Raw genomic sequence first — 23094 nt, forward strand, 5'->3', positions numbered from 1 at the left:
AGACAGATTGTAAACTTCTCCTTAATTTTTCTTCGAATATTTCTAATACAAAAATTCAAATTTTCGCAAGAAAAATGAAATACTTTTTCGGCAACAATAGACGCATCGGTGAATTAAATTCTGTTGAGAGAATTGGTGACCATTAGAAATTCAAGTTTCTACTAAATAAGTCGATTAAAACATTTAAATTATATATATATATATATGTATATATACGTATATAGTGTACATAATAACATTTAAATTGTTCCCACGAAACATTCGTTTTCATATATCCGTAAAATTATTCACGCTTGTCCATGAACGTATGTTAATAATTTTAATTACCGGGAAATACTAGAAATAGTTTGCGAACGCACTCGAATCGAACGGATAAAATTATTTCGATCAATGAAAAGGATTCCATCGCCTTTGAAATCCAGTTTAATTTTCACTGAATTCGCGTGTTCGTTATTTCCACCAGCGGAATGATATTTCTTTTGCCTTGAAACTGTACGAAGAATAAAGAAAATATAAATTTTCGATATTTAAGCCATGTTCATTTTAAATAGTGCTAAAATAACGTTAAACTCACATTTTAAAACTAAATTTAAACTCCAAGTTATGCTGAAACTTCTAGTGTCTGAATTAATTCCTTCATCGATTACCATTATTGCCAAAAAATATTTCGCTTATTTTATAATCTTAGTAGCATTTATAGTAAAAACAAAAGTAAAGTTTAAGTAAGTTTCAATAACAGTTAACCAGCTGCAGAGTATAATTCACAATTTACAGTCTCAAGGTATTCTTTCAATTACTTTACTTAAATCCAAAGTCCCATGCCTTACATTCAATAAAAACGTTAAATTCCAAGAGAGCGAGTTTCAAAATCCACTACGTCGAACGATATAGCACGAACCCACTCGACAACTGACTTTAAAAAACCATTTTACAATCTAAACGCCCCGAAACGTCTCCTATTTTATTCACCCTCAACTCAAGAAAACACTCATGGTTGTAAAAAGCGCCACGATAGAGTTAACTCGTGGTTATGTTCATTCGCGATATTTTGTGATTGTAATGTTTACAGGCCATCAGTACGGACCGTTCTTGTCTTTGATATCGACTAATATTGGAATGTGTCTCTCCACGTTTGTTCGTCGGTGAATGGTAACAGCGAGGACCATTTATCTCGTTTCCGGTCTCACCACGAGTATTTCAGTATACTAAACAGATGCATCCCGCATATCTTTATCATAATTGTCCTCCGTCACGACGATCGACAATGATCACGGGCCAGAATGCAAGAGCAGTGAAAAGTTGAGGCAACATCTCGCGGTTTGAATGCTTAAAGATTCGCTGAATGCAAGCGTCGAATTTGACGTCATGGGATATATGAAGCTTGTACCAGAAGAAGAGTTAGACGACTTACAATTACGAAGTAGGAATGGATAAAGATGGATAGATGGAATTAATTAACCTCGTAGGATCGGAATTTTGTTTCCTTGAATTGATCCGAACAACATGTTTGAATTCGATTAAATCTTATAGAGACAGCTGAAGGTACAGAGTACTATAAGAATCATTTGTGTGGAGATCGGTGACTTTGTACGATACATTTTAAGATTACGTAATTTCACATCGTGTTCGTGATATAACGATATATATAAATACAACGGTAAACGTGGTTGATAGCGTAGTTACCTCGGTATTTTAACTAGAAGATAAAGATATGTACTTGAACGTAAATTCTGAATAACTTCCGAAAAGCCAACTAAATCGTGATAAATCGCAACTAAAAATTAACGACAAATTACTTTCTTTTGACAAATTCTTACGACAGAGCTTCTTTTCACGCCCGTTTCTCTTTGGATTCTCTTCACAATAGCGACCCGAAAGCGACAGTCACGCGTATTTTTAATAAACGTGTTTTTCCCCACATTGTTTCATTGGGCTATCGATAGAAACTGTCAAATTGTTGGGCGTCACCGTATTTCATACACATACAACAGCTACGGCCAGTTTGTATACAACTTCCTTAGCTCGCGTTGTTCATTGTGACAACAATTAGTTCGGGTGGCTTGTGCTTTCATTCGTCAGCCAATGGAATAGATTTCTTTCGGTTATTTCACTGGGAACTTCAGAACAGACATATCGCAACGATTATTCGACCCCTTTTTTTAGCGTTTCCGCTTTTTTCTTTCTTTTCATGCATGATTATTTGATAATATACCTGGTCGTACTCGTAATGATTCATGCGCGCGACAGCGATATTTCCTTCGATAGTTGGTCGGCTACCCAACTTGATTTACAATCTCATTGTATTTGTCACGGACGGACCACGGGTACATCTGTCTCGCTCGTGCATGCAAGGTGTTCCGGATGTGTTGGCTCATAGAGGCATCTTCTACTCGTGTATTTCGTCAGAGAAAAATGGAATGAGCCGAAGATGTAATCGAAAGGTTGTTCTTGACATGCATGATGAGTTATTATGTGTCTACATAGGTTCTCTAAGGTTTTATTAATCGTTTGTGACTTGTAAGTTATATGCCTATGCGACTATAATTTTTATATATCGCTTACTGACCACTGTAGCCTCTTAATAAATTAGTACAGCTCTACATCGACAAATAATCTGTTTGTAATTTATAGTAACTACTTATTACAGTAGTCTATGGATTTCAAATTAAGGTAAAGATCGTAATCAATTTTTCGTGCAATATGTACTTGTAGGGAGTTAAATCTTTCCATTAAATTATATTAACAAATGTATTATTCATCTGTTAATGCGTTAAGGAATAAAAGATATTGACATACATAAGCAATTAACTGAAACGTTCACATGGAACAGAATCTCGCAGCAACGATGATGCAACCAAAAATTGAAGCGAAAGATGTCGAAGTCGATCGATCGATGGAACGAATGAACGAACGATTGTGCAGCGGACGATTGTCGAGAATAGGACATCCATAGCCATAGTCACGACGCTTGCACGGCTATCGAAATAAGTAACGATACTTCGTGAGCTGTGCCCTATCCATCGAACACGAACCGACCGCCCGTCCGTCCCGCATTCCCCTTGTCGATCCATTGAGCGTACTATACTGTGCTAAACTGCCTTTGAAATTCCATCATCGAAAACAGTGAGCCCTCTGCTACGGTGAAATTGCCAGATTCCCCGTCATAAAACCGATACGTCTACCGGTCGTTCGTCAATGTGCGTCGAGGAGAACAGGCTCGAAACCAACACGTCTGGATTACGTTTTCACGTCGACGCGAGGGATCGTTTTTCTAGGCCCGCGTGCGTGAGCCTGCAATGGAAAAAGACCGCCCTTCTGCCTCCTTCACCCCTGTGTCGCGGCGCGGCATGCGGCATGCACACCACGCCACACCACGCCACACCACGCCACGCCACGCCACGCCACGCCGCACCACGCCACGCCACGCCACGCCACGCCACGCCACTCCTCCTCTCTTCCTCCTCGCGCAGTTACAAAACTCACGCATAACCGTAACTCGCGCATTTCCGCGGTTTTCAGGAGCGACCGGACAGCAGCAGCCGGCCTGTGTACGCTGTATACATAATGGGCGGCTAGCACAAGAGATGGAAAGCTCCCGGAGAAGCTTGGAGAAAGAGACGCGGCGAAACGGAGATCGAAGCGGATCGAGTGGGGTAGACGGCCACGTTGGAGACAGAGAAAGAGAAAACGCGGAGAACGATAGAGCGTTGAGATGTGCAGACGAGCCGTAGGGAATAGGGAGGGGACACAGAAAGAGAAGGACAAGGCGCAATGTGTACGGTCGCGGGGCGCTACTCATAGGATCGGTGTGTGTCGCGCTGGAGGCCGGCCGAGGTCGACGGCCTCTGGCTCGGCCGTTTCCGCCTCCGATCGGCCATCCTCGGCACTAGGTCAGTGATGGAGTCACTGGCCGCCCCGAGCGTCGAGGCAATGACACCGAGCACGCCGTTGCTGCCACCACTGCCACCAGTGCCACCGAACAACCCCCACTTTACCGCCTGGCGCTCTCCCACCTCGACCACGCGCTCGTTATCCCTTCCTGCTCTGGTGGACTATTCCTCGCCGAACACCCGCGGTCGACACGACCGCGCGAGTAGCGCCCCCGCACTGACAGTGTTCTTGCGACGCGCCTCTCGTCCTCTCTCTGATCAAAACCGCATATGTAATCGGCTTACTTGCACACGGCTACGCCATTGCCTTCGTGCCTCGACGAAAACAAACCCTCGCACAGCGTGCTACTACATAGCGGTTCGGCTCATCTTCCGATTTCCAAGGGAAATCACGATGACTCGTTTGCTGCAGGAAAAGGATGATGGAACAGCATGGATTGTTGACAATGATGACGAGCTTGTTATTTCGAGCTTTCAAGGGGTGGCGAATAGCGTCACAGGATACGATACCGGTTGATTTTATCAATCAAAGTGGGCTGTTACTTGGCTTGCTTTGTCGAATGTGGGTAGAGGTGGATGGATGGTATATTGAAAGGGATAGAGAAAGTTTGTTTTGAGTAATGGATATTGGGGTTAGGTAATGAGAGAAAATAGGTTTTAGGGGTGGGTTTTTGTGTAGCGACTTTCCGAATTAATTTTATAGAAGATAATTTCAAATTGCAAACTCTCTTTTAGCTCTTGATTAAGCGAAGTACATGGGTACGTTCCTTTATCTGTGTAATAAATATTTTGTAGGGAAGAAACGTATTTTATTTGTAGTATGAATATAATATTCCGCACTAATGTCTATTCTAACTATTTTCTCTTAAAATGGTAAAAAATTCCCGTAAAAAACGGCATATCACGCAGGTTCGTGAAAGAAAGTTGCTCGTCATCGAGTGATACGTTTCCTTCCCTCCGATCACCCTTTTAATGAAAGGCCGTTTATTTCGAACGGTATGCAGATTCGTCGCCTACAAGGTCACCATTATTGCTACAATTAATTTTAATCGAGTGAATGGATCGCTGCCGTCAGATAAAGCGCTGTAACAGGGAACATGTTAATATGTTACATATTACATTTCCCAATTCGTTTCGTTCTGTCATGATTTAATTCATAATTTTCGTTTAGGACGAAAAAACATGGCTATCGTGACAATTCAAAAAAAGCAAGTTTATCTTTTTTCTCTGACCTAAAATAAGTTAGTTCTTCTTTTTTTCGAATCATTATCTCGCGTATAAATACTTCGAAGAACAATACGGACCTATGGATTTGACAGGATGTGAGTTCCAACGATAGTCGTATTAATCGCACAATCTTTTGCCAATGCAAAACAAATTGTCTAATTAAAACTAGAGATTTGTAACGTTTCTTTTACCATGGAAGAATTCGTGCTTGTTATTCTCATAGAGATTGAACGCGTTTCATTTATTAAACGAATTTCTGATCGAACGATGAATCGTCCCAGAGGGGTTGTTCGCGGCCGAAAAGAATCGGTTCGCTGGCAATTAATTCGATTCGGTACTAGGCAACCGTGTATACCGATGCTTCGGCATGGCACGGCGTTGCGAAACTCGTGCAGACTAAATATCAGAAGTACCGTTTGAGCATCGGCCGGTTGGCCAATAGGTCGTATAAAATGAAATGTAGATGAAGCTTGCGACACCAGGAAGAGCTCGAAACGTTTTGATGAACAGAATCGTTGTAAATCTGGATGTTTAACCGCGGAACATAGTGTTCGGATCGTGATTGAATTCCTTTGAAGCGATAGTATGTATATATTTGTCGTTAAACTATGACATTTAAGTAACAGCATTTTGACATTGAAATGTTGACATTTTTGTATAGATGTTTGTAGCATTCCCTATATGAAATAAAACTAACGCTAATTTATCAATTAATTTACAAGTTGCTGATTTCTTCAGGGCAAACAAAATTTTACAGTTTAATATATTTAGATACTAATTTCGAAAATATCAATGGAACGTGGTTGTAATTAACCTAAGTAATTCAGAAACTTTTTATGAATAAGCAAATACGTACTATATTTGAGAAGAAAATAAAGTATCAGTTACTATCAGTTTTTAGAAGAATTATGAAACGAAGCTTCTTTGAGTGAAAGATATATTTGTGCATCTAATTCAAAATAATACCACTATGTGAAACTCATTTTAATTCATAAAAGAGTAACACATAAAATGTGCTTTGTGTTTCAGAATGAAAGAGGATATTGTTAGAAAATAGTGATTTCTGTATGTTATGTAACTCGTAATGCACCAAATCCATTTTTGAAGTTCTGCAAATTATACAATTTTAAATATTTATTGAAGCATATATTAAACAATGAACTACATCTAACAAATCTTTATTATAACGATAACATTTTTTGATTTTTATTTAATTATTATTGTTGTAAATGTTCGACATTCCAGAGTTGTAAATAGTATAAATATATATTTTATTATTATAATCGAATCATTCGACATTTTGAAGATCTGTAACATCGTTTATCTATTTAAAAGCTTTTAAAATAATAGTTGAGGGATTTATAAGTAGTCGAGTTTGAAATATCTTTATATTTACGAAACGCAAATACTTTTAATTTTATGAACATTGCACTTTCAGCACTAAAAGTTTTACACATTTTATGTTTATGTTTTCTTTTCCCCTTTCAAATATATCATATGTCAATAGACATTTAATTTGAACAGACAAAAATTGAAAGCCCGAACACTTTAATTCTACCATTTTATAATTGCTTTTCAACGTAAAATCATCACACTTCGATCGAATCGTTCTTTAAATTTTGTTGTAATTCGTTGTTTCGTTCTTGCCGGATCAGACTCTTTATTCTACCAATTATATCTTCCCGTTAATCGAATCCAGGCCCATCTCGAAGGAATCAAAAGCGCAGGACGGTGGTCTTATTCCGTTGGCCATTATCGCGATTGGAACACAGCGAGGCAGTAATAGGCGATTTGCTACGCTCGCTATCGACGTCTGCCAATCGTGAGAAACAACTTCCCGGAATCAATATTCGAATTAAGGATGATTATTTCGTCCATTAATTGCGTTATTGTTGTGCGAATTCGCGTTCATGATTGTTGGTTCCTGTTAGTTCGTATTCGAAAGGCAAATGATGTTTCGCTTCATTGAAAAAACTCTTGAAACATGTGGCTTCTTTTTACTTTCATCGAGATATGTCTTATTGTTAAGGCTAATATTGTGTGAAAAATTAATTCATTAATTAGGACGTTAAACAATCAAAGATTCTTTCTTAACGTCTATTGAACGTTAATGAAGGTGGATTTGCTTGATCCTTGTAAATATAGATATAGTAACGTACGTTTAATATAAATTTAATGATACAGGAAATGCGAGCAATACAAGAAACGTCTGTATAGATGAGGTATTGTTAGATCGAAAACTTTTGTGGATTTATGAGAATTTTGAAAGTGCAAAAATGCGTAGAGTGCAAAGTACTTGTAAAGATATATGCAATATTCAGGGAATGGTGTTCTCTCCAATGTTTAGCAGGTAAAGCAATTTTCTATCTAGGTTCCATATTTTTAATTACATTCGTACAAATGTACGACTTTGCATAAAAATCCTCAGTGTAATTATTACATGTAAGACATTATTAACGTATATAAGGTAACTAAATTTGAAAGTTATGCGAAATGAATGATTTGTTTCAAGCCAGTTCAATACGAAAGGTTAATATTAAACGATGAAGTATAACTTATTTTTCAAAGAAAATATAATAAATACTAGATTTAAAAATTGTTGTTTTTTTTACAGATAATAATATTATATTTCCAGTCATAAAACTTTTAATATTCGATCTCCAAAGATTTTCTACACGAAACTTTCCAATTTCTGTTTTGCTACTTTTCATACACCACTCCAGTATCAAAATGTGTACTAAATTATCAAATTCTAATTTACTCGATTAAATTTAATTCATGTATTTCAAACTTTAATATATAAAATTGAATACAAGTCTCACTTTTCCATTACACAAATTATTATAAATCTAGAAAACGTCTGATGGAAATCGAGAATACGTATTTCTGTGGTTGAGTTCGGCCATTCTTTTTTAAGCTCTTAGGACCTCCCGCGTGTGAAAACACTTTCGTCCGGCTTCCTACCCCATGGTGTTTCGTGTTCGCCCGCTTTTCCTGCTGCCGACTCCATCTGCTGTGGAATTGCCTGCAGGAATGCACGAAACCATCGTCCCTATCCGTCGATTCGTCTCCGAGAACCCTTCAAGGACTTCACCCTCACGGGGCGTCGATATGCCGCACTTAGGACCTTTCCACGCCCTCACTATAGTACTCGATCTATCGTCGCGCAATTTCGTTGACCAACATGCACGATAGTGTGACGAGGAATCAGTGGCGCTGGAACCAGATTTCGTTTATTCAACTTTTACCACGACGAAATGGATTTCTCAATAAAATGTTACCAAGTTCCCTTTGTTTCGCGATTGATCGCTATTGTGGATATATAGATGTACAAGGACAAAATCGATAATATGAATCGAGGAATTGAAATGTGGAAGAAAGGAGAATAAGAAATAATTGACACGTGTTTCGTGAAACTTTTACAAGTTAGCGGACACAAGAGTGCATTCTTTTTTAAGGAGATGAAGATGACATACGGTCCTCTTCTAGTTATACTTTGAGTTATAATTTTGTTAATAGACTTTTATTAGAAAAGAAATAGATATTGGTATTATTGATATCTACGTTCTTAATCGTTGCATTTGCAACACTTTATGTTAGAAGCAAATCTGGTTTAAAAACACTCTAGAACACAACTGATAGTTTACCTTGTGCGAACGATGCAAATATTCACGCAATTACGTATCTCTTGATCAGAGATATCATTTAATGATCGAGACGGAAACGCGGGGTATGGTTTGAAAAGCTCAAGGTAAACTTCATGTCTTTAAAAGAAATCTGTATAAAGAAAAAAATCGTTCGCATTTAATAGGCAGACATGCTGTTGTTCATTCTATGAACTGTTGAAAGCGGTACGATATTAAACTTGCTTGTAATAGTTTCTGCATTACTTAGAAACAAATAACGTTTGAAACGATAAAATCAAAATACTACACATATAATATATGAAATACGATTAGATATAATATATATTTAAAGAATATTAGAAGTGAAGAATATATATATGTTAAGGAAAAGATGTCTTTTAATTTGAAGAATAATACGGTCAGTTATTTCAAATATTTCGTTTTGCGTAATGCATACTTCGGATATATTAATTATCCACAGGATCATCTTTAAATTATATTGAGAGCAAATGGTTATCTTTTAAGATTCGATTGCTTCGAAATTGACTCAAAGTGTGTAATGGGATTAGCTGACTTTAGAGACAAAATTCGAAACAAACCACATCCTCGTGTTTTAGCGATTTAGTTGAACCGGTGTATTGTTACGTTTATATTGAAATTTACAATCGTGAAAATTTAATCGAATACGCGAAATGGATATATATAAGCGCAGAGGAGCCTTATGCGGGTTTGCATGAATGTTACAGTAGACCCGATCGTGCATTATGCATGCTCCATAATTCGTAACTTTTGATTACGTGGTATCATCAGTGGTTCATCGCCCACTCTTTAGCCTTCCTTTTAGTCCACACAGCACGCAGAAACGATTTGTATGTTATAGGTCTCTTCTTTCATTTCTCCTCTCTTTCTTACCATTTCTCTTTCCAATAAATCCCTCTTTTTTGCAATTAAGAACTTCGAAAGCACTCTAAACGCTATGTAACGAGGAGTCGTATCCTCGGGGCTGTATCAAGTGCATCCGAGTATTTCATTTTCTTTTCTTAGGAATGTCGAACCTTAAGAGAAAGTTATTGGATAAAATTCTAGTCTAGTTTAGGCTCACCTGTTAATTTCGACATGGAAGTTGATGAAGCTTACTATTACTGCGAATTACTATTACTGCAGAACTCTTTCAGATCGTTCTGTTTATGTTTTCATTTCGAAGTTTCTCGAGACTTTAGAATTCATTATATACGATTATATACAGTAATTAGGTGAGATGGACTATTTAAATATTTATAAAATATTTGAAATACAGAAATATTTAGATCATTCTGATTGTTTCTGGTGGCCTCGATATCTCGATTGTTGTTCTACAAAGTTGTCCTACATATGTCTATTCCACTGCGTTTAAGAAACTGCGTCTAACATTAAGGTTTTTGTTTAAACACATTCATTCCACATAACATAAACAAATCCTACCGATTATTCAACAGTGTCGAACAGAAAATTAACAAATACGCAACGAATTTTTGGGTGATCGCAGATAAAATGTTTTCCTTCTCTTTGTTTTACAACAGTCTAAGGGCTATTATATCGATTTTCGACCTTCGTTAATCCAATAGTTAGTTACCCATTCGCAACATGAGCTATTAAACGTGACGTATGTAAGTTCGTAAGTTGGAAAAAAGAAAAAAAAAGGAAACAAGGTGAAGAGAAGAGAGAAGACTAAAACAGCGTGTCACTTTCCCGGTTTCAATAAGGCGTCGATCTCACTTTCACCCTCGTGGGATCCCACGAGCGAGGGGAGGATGGTAAAAGGGAAAACGGGGTTCTTGCGGAACATGGGACACCATAATGATCCAGCTTGCTCCACGCGGGATACGAATAACCTTGGACTAGCGGTACTGTGAGTAACTATAGCGGTATCTGCGGTTGGATCGGATTGCCTTGCGATCTTTGAGTTCCTTGAACTATTATGGCGCTGTAGAGTTATCATTTGTTAAGTGTTGTATTTCCTTCGTGTTGTGAAAAATGATCGAATGTTTAGAAATTGAAGTTTTATCTCAACTATCAGATAGGAATTAAAGTTTAAATTTGTCAAAGTAAAGTCAATAATATTTTTATTAGCCGTCAATATTGTAATAATTTATCATTATCATCGGTAATTTGTTTATTTCTGTAATAACTTATAATTTCTTAACTTTTAGACATTTCAATATTAACTATGCGGGAGTAGTGGGTGAACAAAAATCAGATTTTGGATATAACAAAGTATAATTTCTTAGAATGGCTTCGGCGACTGATGTTAACAGACCGAGCTGACTAACTCATTGTTCTGCACGCACGCTTTTTGATTGAATTCACACACACACACACATATTAATATATATACAGACGTTTCCATTTTCCGCACGGATCATAAGCATAGTTAGAATAATGTGTCGTTAACGGTTGCAGCGATAACATTAAAGTATGCTATCTTCGTCTACAACAAAAAGCCAATCTCTAATTTGATTTGAAAATAATCTAATTATGAATTAGATTATGATTAGATGATTTAGAAATTACGGTTTAGAAATATGATATCGAAATTAACATCGATAAGCAATCTTCTTCTATCTGCTCATCTTTTCTCGCTTTGTCTCGCTAAAAAATAGAAATTTGAACTCATGAACGCGTATGCCAATTTGTATATATTGGACCCAGGTTATTCCGATCTTGACGCGAATGAGTCACGAGGCGGAAAGGGAAAACCCGGAAGTCACGTAGCAAGTCACGGAGCGGCAACGGTCAGCATGGTGGTCTGACAGCGCAGACGTGGCGCGCACAGACGCGGAATAAGCGTGGACTAGCGGTACGATGAGTAAGTTAGCGGAATCCTCGTCTACGACGCGCCGCTTCGAGAGCCAGTGTAGCGAGTCCAGTTGCGACTGGACTCATCGACTCGTTCACAGGCCGTCCACTAGTCAACGACTGGGCCACGGGCTGAATGGCGGTACACGTCGCTCATGGTGTGCCTATGGACTTTCACCTCTTTCGAGCAACTCCTCACCGCGACTCTCGCTTCCATTTCGCTATTGGTTGCGGACGACCACGGACAAGCCTTGCTGAATGGAGCGTCGAACGCTCGATGCTAATGTTTCAAACGCTCTGCACGTAGCCTAAACAATGATTGTTTCCTCAGAGATATTTCTTTCTCCCTTTCTCTTCCTTTCCTTTCTTTTTCAAATACTACTTGTTTCAGATACTCCTTTTTTTACGCGTGGTATCTGAAATAATAATTGTAGGTTTTAGGATGATTCTCTAGTGAGTTTTCGGTATAACAGAAAGGGTTTTCGAGTAGTTCAGCGTCGCGATTATAATCCTTAATTATAAATTTTCAAGTTTGCCATATATTTTTTAAATTTTCCTCCTACCATACACATTACACGTACAAAATACGCAATATACGATTCACGAATAATGCATTCGCTTTTCATAGCGATTACAAACCTCGGGATCGGTAAGAATCAGACGACTCGAGCTCGTCTCACTTTCTAAACCTCGGTTCCGATCTCTCCGGAGAGATCCTCACGATCTAAAAGCAAGCCATAACTCACTCGCTCGTCTTGCTTCTGTCACTGGATATTCGTCCTGTTCATGTCGACGAGAATTTTTCTCTGCCTCGAAGACGTTCATTAGACGCGTTTTCTTCCACGGCTCAATTTCGTTTCATCGTTCAAGATATTTCGGTGCTGTCACCTCTTTGTATGAAATTCCACGTTCGTTGAAGGACTGTGATTACACTTTGATCGTGGCCATCGGGCTGAGAACTGATCGATATGAGATCATAAATTGTCGATCAACCGTCTTGTCTTTCAACAGGTTCGTATAAATAGCATTCTGTTCTATACAGAGTGTTTTTTAAATCGTTGTAGGTACAATCGAAAGGTGATTCCTGATGTAGAAGTCGCAAATGTAGAATAAATAATAGTTCTATTGTTATAGAACCCCGTTTTCGGAAAGATCGAGTTTATATGTTATTTAAATATTTGTTAAGAACGCGTGCTCCTCCTTTCCGATTGTATTACGATTTTGGCACATCCTGCATATTGCTTGCGTATAAAGAACGGATGTTAGTCTGAGCATCTGTCCCTAAATGGTTCATTATCTAGCTGTTTATCGAATGAAATTATGGCTGATCCGTAAAACATGATTTCTCTGAACCATGATCTTTAAACAATTGTTGGCGCGGCAAACGAAAGGGCGCAGTCTCATCGACCGTGACATTAGTCACGGATCCGTATAACCGCAACGAAATCACTCTCTACGATTTATCTACGACGTTGATCACCTTCGAACGATCTAAGAATATTCCCGCATTATAATCATCGGTCCGCGATTCCTTGCATCTACTACTAAAAATCGCGTGGTATCATTGCGTCGAATCTCTCCGTATAACAATGCTTACGCAAGCTACGCGAGCTAAAGCAATTAACTGGGTTAACAGGTGCGATATCCGAGTGGTGTTTCTTGCGTTTGCATTTCCGTCTGACGATTGAGAACGCACAGGGTATCGAGAAACGAACATCTAAGCAGTTTTATAGTACATGGAACTATTCTGTAAGCGAGTAGGAGACGATTCCTTATCAAAAAAATAATTAACGATGTAAAAGATAACAAATATTTGATATAATTTTCAAAATACCTAACGCAATTGATCATGTAATCGAACGCCGGATCGATATCGCCGGATTCCTGGATATTTGCAAAATATGAATACTTTCATCGAAACTATTGACACCACTTGACTGGGCATCATTTCCATCGCTAATTAACACGGAAATCGCGTTCAACGTTGTCCGCCGCTTTTAATTTATTATTGACGGCTATTAGTACCTACTCCGACGGGTTATTTTGAACATAAATGATGAAAACGTGTTCGTAGATGTTCCAAATTAAATACTTTTTATACTCACGTGGAATATTAAATAAACATCAATGAACAGTTTTTTCTTGTCACTTTCGATTTAACAGAATATTTTATGTGCCTCGTCCCTCCGTTTCTTTTATCAAACAGCTATTTCAGATCTTTCGATTAAAGCGTATTAAATACTTGATTTATCTGTTATTTATATCAGATTTATCGCGTTTTCCTACTCTTCGATCTTCACCGTTCCTCTCTTGAAGATTTTTCTTGCGGCAAGATCAGCCATGAACATCGTGGAATGCATTATTGACACCGCAGAAATATCGAATGATCGAAGGAAGGAGAACGTCGCATCGCATCGGTGGCCGCGCGTGGCCGATAGATCTCATTTCATCTTTCGTATCTCGGAAGAGTTCTCCGTTCTTGAAGCGCGGTTCTAACTACGTTGCACAACCGTTCTCATAACCGGTCGAGCATAACTTCGAGCGAGATCCAATCCTGGCTAATTTTATCCTAGGCTCGGAACCTAGCTGGTTCCATCGTCTGTTTGTTGGCTAGATCGTGTAAGTTAATACCGCCACTGCAATAAACTTTCTCCCCGAGGACGATGCATTTACTAGTCGGAGGACACCTTACTAGTCTGAATTCTACGTGCATCGTCCAATAGAATCGTTCGCTTCAAAGTAGAAGGTCCTTTCTTCCTTTCTTTTCATCGGGCAATTATCATTTGTGTCGTTACATTTTTTTAATCCTTTGCATATGGATTGCCCAAATTTAAGAAAAGTATGAAACAATCGTTGATATGTATGATCTTTTGTTTATAAAAATTCGAGGTACGCATCTGGATCGAAAAGACGATGGTTTACATACTTAAGTTTAACAGACGATGTTTAACATTGAGTAAGTCAAGATTGTAGCGTTGTTTATGACAGTTTACTTGCATGCGCTGTTGTAACGTTTGAAGTACATATGACGATTCTAAAGTCCAGATCATAGAACGCCGAAGACAAACTCTTTTCTTCAGACTTCTATTTTCGTCGCACGCTTTAATGTAACGATTAATGAAGTCAACGAGCTGCGTTAAGTGGCTTTGGCGGAAATATCGAGGTCTTGAATTGTTCTAACACCAGCGTCGAAATAATTTTCTGTAAAACGACTCTCCGAAATGACTCGAATATGATGTCCGACACGAAACGTGGCTGAGATGTGAAGTTTGGCGACGCAATAGTTAACGAGGAGCACAGGTTTTTTCCAAGTTCGTTAACTTTCCACCGTGCAAGCTTTGTTTTGAACTTATGAAGTTCTCAATGTTTGGCGTTTAGGGAAAGGAATTACTTCTTCTTCTTGTCCTTTTTTTCTGACAGTCTTGCAAAATAATATGGAGATCAAGAAATATGGAAAATTCAGTCCTAACGGATCCTAAATTATAGAAAACCGCGATTTAAGAGGAACCTTTGAGTTTTCATAGTTAATAACTGTATTTATAAGGTACAATTGATATACTATTACAAGGAGAAGAGACAGAAGAATAAAACAGTCGAAAAATACAACTATCCTTTGTTTCATTGGTGTCAATTTCGGCTCCGGGAATGTCATCTGTGTGATGTTGAAAAATTCGATGCGAAGTTCACCGCATTAGAACACGAGGTTTACCGCCGCAATTTCGGCTCAGGAAGAGAACCAATCGCGGCAGTTCTTTTTTCGCAGTCATCGTCTCGGTAGCTAAATTAGTTTTATGTGAGCGTAGGAAAGCGAAATAAAAAAAGAGAGAAGAGGGGGATCCGTTCGAAATGGAGGATAAAAGCGTGCTAGCCGTTCGAAATGTGCGGTCGCCGTATACTACTAGTCTGTCACCTGCGATTCGTTTCTTCGAACTCGGTCTCCGGAACTTGGCCACAAACGTTAATAAATATCAAATAACAATTTTCCTTAATGTTATGAAGATATTGGAGAAGAAGGAAAAATGTTAGTCTCGTCCAATTAACTAATATTCGCGATATCGACCATAGAGCGTTAATATTTTCTCGTTGGTCTTGTACATATAATTAATTTTTTAATTGCGATTTTCTTCTTCATCTGTTACACTTTCTTTATGAGACGTTTGATCTTTTGGAGGAAGCATCAGGCACTGCGATCTTAGGGTTTCTGTAATTCGTAAATTTCTATTTTCTTTTCAAATCCACGCCGCTGTCGGTCTATTTACGCGGCAAACGTTCACGTATATCGATTTATATTTCATTAATAATAAAGATGCGATGAATGAGACGGGTGACGTTCAAACCTTATATAACCACGAGGTCACTGACCCTGATACACTTTCTCCAACGAGGAGTTATCTGTCATAAATACAGATAAATATTCGTATCGTTTGACAAACGAAAGACAGTCAGCGTGATAAGGCATTTGTTATCTCTATCTCCTTCTTCCTTATTATAGAATGTGTAGGCGTAGACATTTTAAATATACGGATGTAATTTTGGAAACTTCTGATGTGATCTACAAGAGCAAAATGGCATTACGTGCATGTTTTTGCATCATTATAGAGATAACAAAGTCGAATAGAGTAAGATAATGTCATTTCTGGCATTAGTTTTTACTAAATGTTACAGCGTAAATATTAAACTAAATGAACGTAAATGTTAATACATTCCTTCTTCGTTCCTTCTTCATGGTCGCCGTTGCAGCGCTATAGTGGAGCATGTACAGAGGTTAATGTATGTCAGAACGGAGAGGTTTTACAGCAAACAAAATTCCAATACTAATTATATATGTAGGTTCTAGCATGCCGTATTGTATTATCTACTATTACATACTACTAGAGCCAACTTAAACGTTTGCCATCGATGAAACGCTAAACCGTCGTATAAACTCGCGAGCCTGAAGAAATCGCTGTTACGCTCGTCACTTTCGTCTCTTCCTCGATCGACGTGTTCTCTCGTGTCCGCGATCGCACTGCGGAACGTTGCATATCACTCACGCCGGATAAAATTACACCGTGGGAGCGATGACTCGGGCATAAAAATACATCGAAATGCAACTCTGGTCCGCGCGTATTCGTGCGCGCATCTCGAGACAGGGCGAAATCTCGACGCGCGAAAACGCGCGGCGACGCACGCGAAACGCACGCGCTGCCTGAATCAGACGTAATAGAATTTACGAGTCGAGGAACCGACTGCGGGCCAACTGCGTGGCTACCGATCGGGGAAAACGGAAATTTCCGTAGGGTCGTTCGATACGAACCGACACCGTGCATTTCATGGACAACTTGGTGATAAAGGGACCATCGGTGATCGTGGCTGATGTTGGCAGGTAAACGATGTAGGCTTTAGGAGGTTAGAAATGATTTTGTGAATATTAGGAAATTGTATTGCACGTGAAATATGGTTACCGGGAAGTTTGACAATGACAATGGTAGGTATATTAACCTATTAACATATTGGGCACTCATGTTAACTTCCATTTTGTTCATATTTTTATTCCTGTTTGTAAATTCATGCTATATATTTATGTTATAAACCTTATCATGTGTTTATGTATCGTCGACCTGACTTTACACGTGACAGGATTTAGGAAAACGTGGCGAATAGATTTTGCTTGCTTTATCGCTTTACGGACAGTTAAGAATTCTTATATCCATTGAACATTCAAATTGCTTTGTTATATTGTTTTCATCTCTAAAACTCATAATAACTTGTAGTCTCAAATCCCGGAGACGTTTATTGCTGTCTAACATCGAACCACGTTGATACGTACGAAAATTCACGGGAAAGAATCGCGCGATGAGCAGCAAGCATCGCAATGGTAACAGGCTGCGCTTCGTCTCGATGCGAGGAGCAAATGAGTATTCGGCATTAAAAGCAGGGTCATTGACTGGTGGCGGTGGTTATACATACAGACGTATCCACCTCGTGTATCCACGCGGTCACACTGGAGGGGCCGTTTTTACTCGTGGGAGTTATTAAAAGCCGAAGCAAATGGCGAGAAAAAGCAACCGGCTTAAAAAAGGAGCCGAACGTTACCGTCTTTCTGCCGAGTGTCAGGGCTCTTCGCTCTGAAACTCACGGACCCTACCTGAAAGGAAAAAGGGACCGCGTCTCTTATGCTTCGGTGGTAGCTGCCGTGTCGCGCCGGGCGATTCCTCCTGCGAACGAAGAGAGAATAATTGGAACATTGTTTCGAGGAAGTTAAAGCTTGGCGTTGGTTTGCCAATCATGTAGCTCGGTCGCTGTGCGATAATCGAGGCGTATTAGACCCGATGCAGACGAGCGGTTTGCGACAAATCGTCGCAGCGACAGCGGGTTGGAAGGACAAAGCAATACATGCATATACATATGTATCCCTTCTTTGTGAAATAGAAAAACTTTATTTCTCTGTTCTTCCAACGTCGCCGATTTGCCGCAAACCGTTCGTCCGAAGCAGGCCTCAGGTTGTTCAAAAAATGATCGAGGCGTTTTTTATATTTAGTATTTTAGATTATTTCCTATGTTATTTACAACTGGTGATTAAACTAAAAAACATTATTTATTCAAATTGTTACTTTTTATTTGTATATCAAATAAAATTTGTCCAGAGCTGGTGTCCGACTCGGATCCGAGATATACGCAATGAATGCGTTAATTCACTCTCTCTTTGATCGTGAAATTGGGCAAACCTTAACCTTTAAATGGAACGACTATGAATGTCGGGAATGTAGTGCAACAACCTTGCCAATGGAGGGAATTTAATCTCGACCACGCTTTCCTTCCTGTCGGATAACAGACTCGGTAGAGAAAGAAAGAGAGAGAGGCACTTGACAATAGACCTCGCTGTTGCGGTCAGCTGACTGTTCCATTAAAAATAAAAATAAAAAAAAAAATAGTCCTACCGCAGCGGCGATAAGAGGGTAGCTTCGCTTGCCTGTTTCTAGACAATGAATTTTATTCCAATTGGATGGTATCCGATTAAACATTTTCACTCGCGCCCCGTATCATATTTACTTTCACGCGCTTTCAGAAAGATTAATCTTTTAAAAATATATGATTATGTTTGCGATACCATAACGTTTATGCATGACGAAAATCACTAGTCACTCTTTCTTCCTCGATTGAAACAAGCGTAAGGTGCTCTAAAAATTCCAAAACCTCGACGCAAATTACACGCGTCCATCGATGCTTTACGAGCTTGGAAGCTTTGCAGGGCTTCTGAAGTGCAACGACACTACGTTGCCAGTCACCGCGACCTCCTTCTTTTCTTTATACGGCACGAAATTTCTCTGAATCCGTATTGTATTTTGCATTGTTATTTAGATAGGTAACTCTTAAAATATATACATGAGCTTGGAGGACTAAATTAAACGAAGTGCGTAAGCATATGCTACGAACAGCATGCACAGAAAGAAAAATCGCTCGGAAGGATCAGTCAATTCAGATGTCAGTGATTTGTAACATGTTCCAATCTTGTCGAAATATCGAAATAATAAGGAAGAAGAAAGGAAAAATAGCTAATGCTTTAAGATACCTAATTTTATAATTATATAGCAAATTACCAGCGGAAAGACCATTACCCGTTACGTGCCATCTTTACAAGGTGTACAGAAAGAAAGAACGTCAACACGATCTTTCACGACGATAATTGTACGTCGTCGTTCGAAGCAGATAACACAATGTTACATCGATAGCTATATTAAATGTTCTGTTGCATTTTCATGACGCGTAATGAATCGTTGCTAGCGGGTTAACTTCGGGCAACTTTCACCGCCGTAGGACCCACAATAAGTTATGCATTTTGCGCGTGCGATCATGGTATCACCAGGAACGAGAGCTGCCTGTATGGTCTGATACATGACGACTTTGCGGTTTGCGTAACCATCTATGGTTCATGCACCTTGCCCTGTCGAGGCAACGGCCTGCCGCTTCTTCAACGTTCTTCTTCCGCGTTTTCCTGCTAGCTCGAGTGTGTAAAACGTTAGTCGAGGGCATGTAGCGCAAAACTAGAACAAAAAAAAGATTTATCAGGTAAAAGATAACAATGTAATAAAAACAGCAAGAGTTTGGTTGTTCACTAAAATGCCAACAGATTACGTTTTACAGTCCAGCCCCAAGAGATCCACGAAGGTCCCTGTATCGGCATTAGCAATTTTATTCTTTCCCTTTCTCCTAAAAACCCACGGGAAGATACTGCTAATTGCTTGGGGCGTTTTCATGGTTTGGATATGCGATCCAGAGCGGACTACCAATGTTCAAGAATGCAGTATCAAGTAGTTCATATGAACGAATACATCGTTCACGAATAACTCTCTCCGCAAGGAGAGCGTTTCTGTATCTTCATTTTAATTTCCTCAATTTTTCTTCGATCCTGTCAAGATTCTATTTAAAAAGGTCCTAAGAGACAAGATTTTATGAGACACTTCATATTGACGAACATTTCAAACTAATATTACAGAAAATACCTATTGTTAAGGCAAATAACTCTATTAATAACTCTAATAATAATAATAAATAACTCTATTGTTAAGGCAAATTAAAAAAAATATGGCTATTAGAGTTATTTATTAATGACCGAGGTTGATCTTTATTGCTCTTTTAATCAATCTGGAAGAAAACATCAAGGACGGAATTGATATTAAAAGATTTGCAAACAGGAAATGTCGAAAGTATGGTTTCAGCCATTTTGGAATTGAAAAGTACTATTATTACACACTTCGCAATAGGATAGAAATCTATGTTTTTATCCCTCCGATTCTTCTGAAAATCATTGATTTATTTACCGGTGATCTCTATCTTTGTCCCATCTTGTCTCTGATGTTTATGTAAAGAATATTGCAGAACAGAGGATCGATCTTCCTTGTCAAAATGTTTCGTGATCTGGCAGCTACGATGAGGATCATGACATTCGTGATTCGTGACATGGAAGGCAAAGTATAAAAGAAGATTAGCAAACCACGAGATGTCTCTTTCAGACTCTCTCCATTTTCATCTTTATATACATGTATGCATGTATGTTGATTTACTTTAGTAAATACATTATCAGTGTAACTTTGCTTTTTTTTATATAATAATGAGCAGATAGTGAGTGGATAGAAATGGTAATAATACTCTGAAACTAATGATATTTAGACCTATGTTCATTAGGATATTATTCAAAATTTCTCAAATTTCATCAATCGTCAAGAAGATCAGTTACGTAAAATGAAGTACTGTGATCTTCTCTCCTGTTGGTTCGCTTTGCTTAACGGTTGTGCGTGCACGCGGACAAATCGTGAATAGGTCTTAGTGTGCAATTGCATACGCTCTCGCACGCACAGGATGAGTGCGTGCGCCGCGCGTACGTCTATACTCGTGCATAGGCGCTGGCGCGGGCGCGCGCGCGAGCAGACACCTTGTAGAGTGTAGAGTGTAGAGTGTAGAGTGTAGCGTGTAGCGTGTAGAGTGTAGAGTGTAGAGTGTAGAGTGTAGAAGGTGCCGTGTCACGTCACCGACGAGCCAGGACGTCGCGTCGTAACAGTAGGTCAGCAGTGAAAGTGGCTAGGCAGCGAGATGATTGCAATTGCACCGCAACCGGGGGAGTTTAGCGGCACGCTTCCTGGTGTCAACCGACTACCGGCATGTCGCGATTACTCTCGGATAATCGCCGATTCTTTGTCCGGGAAATTGCTTTCTAAACGCTCCTTCCGACGCTCTGCCTTTCCGACCCGGGTTATTGAACGTTCTCTACGAGTTCCACTTTTCACGGATTATAATTTGCTAGGATATGCTTTTGCAAGTTTCGAATCACGTACTATCGTGTACTTGTTTATTTATCTTTAGTGTTCATTTTTATACCAAGTTATATAATTTACTTTCGATATTATTGCAATATTATTAGCTACTGAGGATACTGACAATTCTTTTAATGTAAGTCGAAAGCTGAAATTACCTGCGGTATTTATTATAGTAAGAAGACCCGAAGTGTTCTCGAGCATCTGATCTTTGATGGCCTGGACGTCGGCATGCGAGGGTTAACCTATTCAACCTGCTACGCAGAAACATATCAATCGGCTGTCGAATCGTTAAGAACGAGAAACTATTACTGTTAAAAAGAGGTCGCAACGAGCTGCGCCGTAAATTATAAATCTAAGCGTTTTATTCATCCACACGGTCGTGTGTATGGGCGCGAGTGCGTAAATAAGAAGAAAGTACAAAGTCAATTCTCGGATCGTTAATCATGCCGCGCCCAACTATAGGAGCTCGTGACCGATGACAAATCTAATGAAGAATGTAAGTACACAGAGCAGTGTGCTTAAGCGAACAGTGGTCACCGAAGAACAGTGTATACGATTCGAGGATACCATGGACAGATGTTTCTTCGTTCTGTACGTGCGGCTTCATAATTCATTCTCACCTAAGGCTTCCCAATCCTCGGTTCCACCGGGAACTAGTTCGAAAAATAGTCTCAACGGCAGAAGAGAAACGATATAGAAAGGAACCTTCTTCGTAGTATGAATTCTTTTCTCTTTTTTAAACGACTGGTTTCTCCTCCGAATTTGTGGTTGGCTTTCCACATAGGTAACTTTGCTCAATCTTCGATGAGAGTCGCGGATAGCTGAGACGCAGGCGTATTTTAGATACCGGGACATGGACTGACTTTAAAATTTTTCAGTTTTTAGTGTTGTCTAAAAGTGTGACAAAGAGTGACTAAATAATAGATAATCTTTTGAGATTGAAAGGTCAATTTTCAATGGCAAACAAGTCATTACCTGCCACAGTTCTCATTTCAGGATCGTATTAATACAAAGAAATTTGTATAAACATAACGTCAAATGTGATCTTTACCTTCAGTAGGGAATTCTTTTTAAATCAAGATACACGTAATGCATTTGGATAAAATTAGGTATTAGTAATAGGAAATATAAAATGGATAATAGTTTATTATCGATTCACCAAGTCAATTTATACAATTTATAGAATAATGCGGTCAACTCTGCGATTTTTTCACGTGTACACGATGGTGGACGGAATTATTTAGTAGCTTATCGTCTGTCAGCTATGACCACGGTCCGATACCGATTCCTCAAACATTTGCGTGTAATCGTATCGATCTTCTATTTGCTTTGCCGGATAAACGTAACCTGACTATGAATATGTGTAACTATGCTCGTCGATGGCTTTAGGAGGAACTTTGAAATTCACCGACCGATCCAAGTAAACTATTATGTTCGGCGTTCGGCGGACCGCAGGAAGTTGTAATTCCCGTGGAATATTGACGATGGAGGATCTTGATTTACCACTGCCTCTAACTTGTGAAAGATCTAATTACGTTATGCTTTAAGATTATTATAATACCTGTCAATCAATTGGCGTTATAGTAACTTATAATAAGAATGTTAGAACAATTATTTCAGATTCCAGGTACCACCAACCTTAATATTATGTTAACTTCAAGCTAGAATCAATAAAATGAAATCTTTTTACATCGCAAATTTTACTCCTCTCGACACCCCAAT

At 39.0% G+C, this 23094-nt stretch overlaps 1 protein-coding gene and 1 long non-coding RNA gene across 4 annotated transcripts in view; one reads left to right on the plus strand and one right to left on the minus strand.

The window, feature by feature from the left end:
• Hr4 (nuclear hormone receptor 4) overlaps positions 1 to 23094 on the plus strand; it is a 150841-nt gene that overhangs the window by 5796 nt on the left and 121951 nt on the right. The gene's annotated exons all lie outside the window — the stretch shown is intronic.
• Positions 7874 to 16645, minus strand: LOC143302455 (uncharacterized). 2 transcript variants are annotated; one of them, XR_013057979.1, is made up of 2 exons: positions 16448 to 16645; positions 7874 to 8333 (listed from the first exon to the last, which is right to left on the minus strand). It is a non-coding gene; the product is annotated as an uncharacterized LOC143302455 (long non-coding RNA). The 2 variants fall into 2 exon arrangements; XR_013057978.1 differs by lacking the exon at positions 16448 to 16645 and adding an exon at positions 8682 to 8746.

This window comes from Bombus vancouverensis, chromosome 3, assembly GCF_051014615.1.
Source record: "Bombus vancouverensis nearcticus chromosome 3, iyBomVanc1_principal, whole genome shotgun sequence".
Lineage (NCBI taxonomy): Eukaryota > Metazoa > Arthropoda > Insecta > Hymenoptera > Apidae > Bombus > Bombus vancouverensis.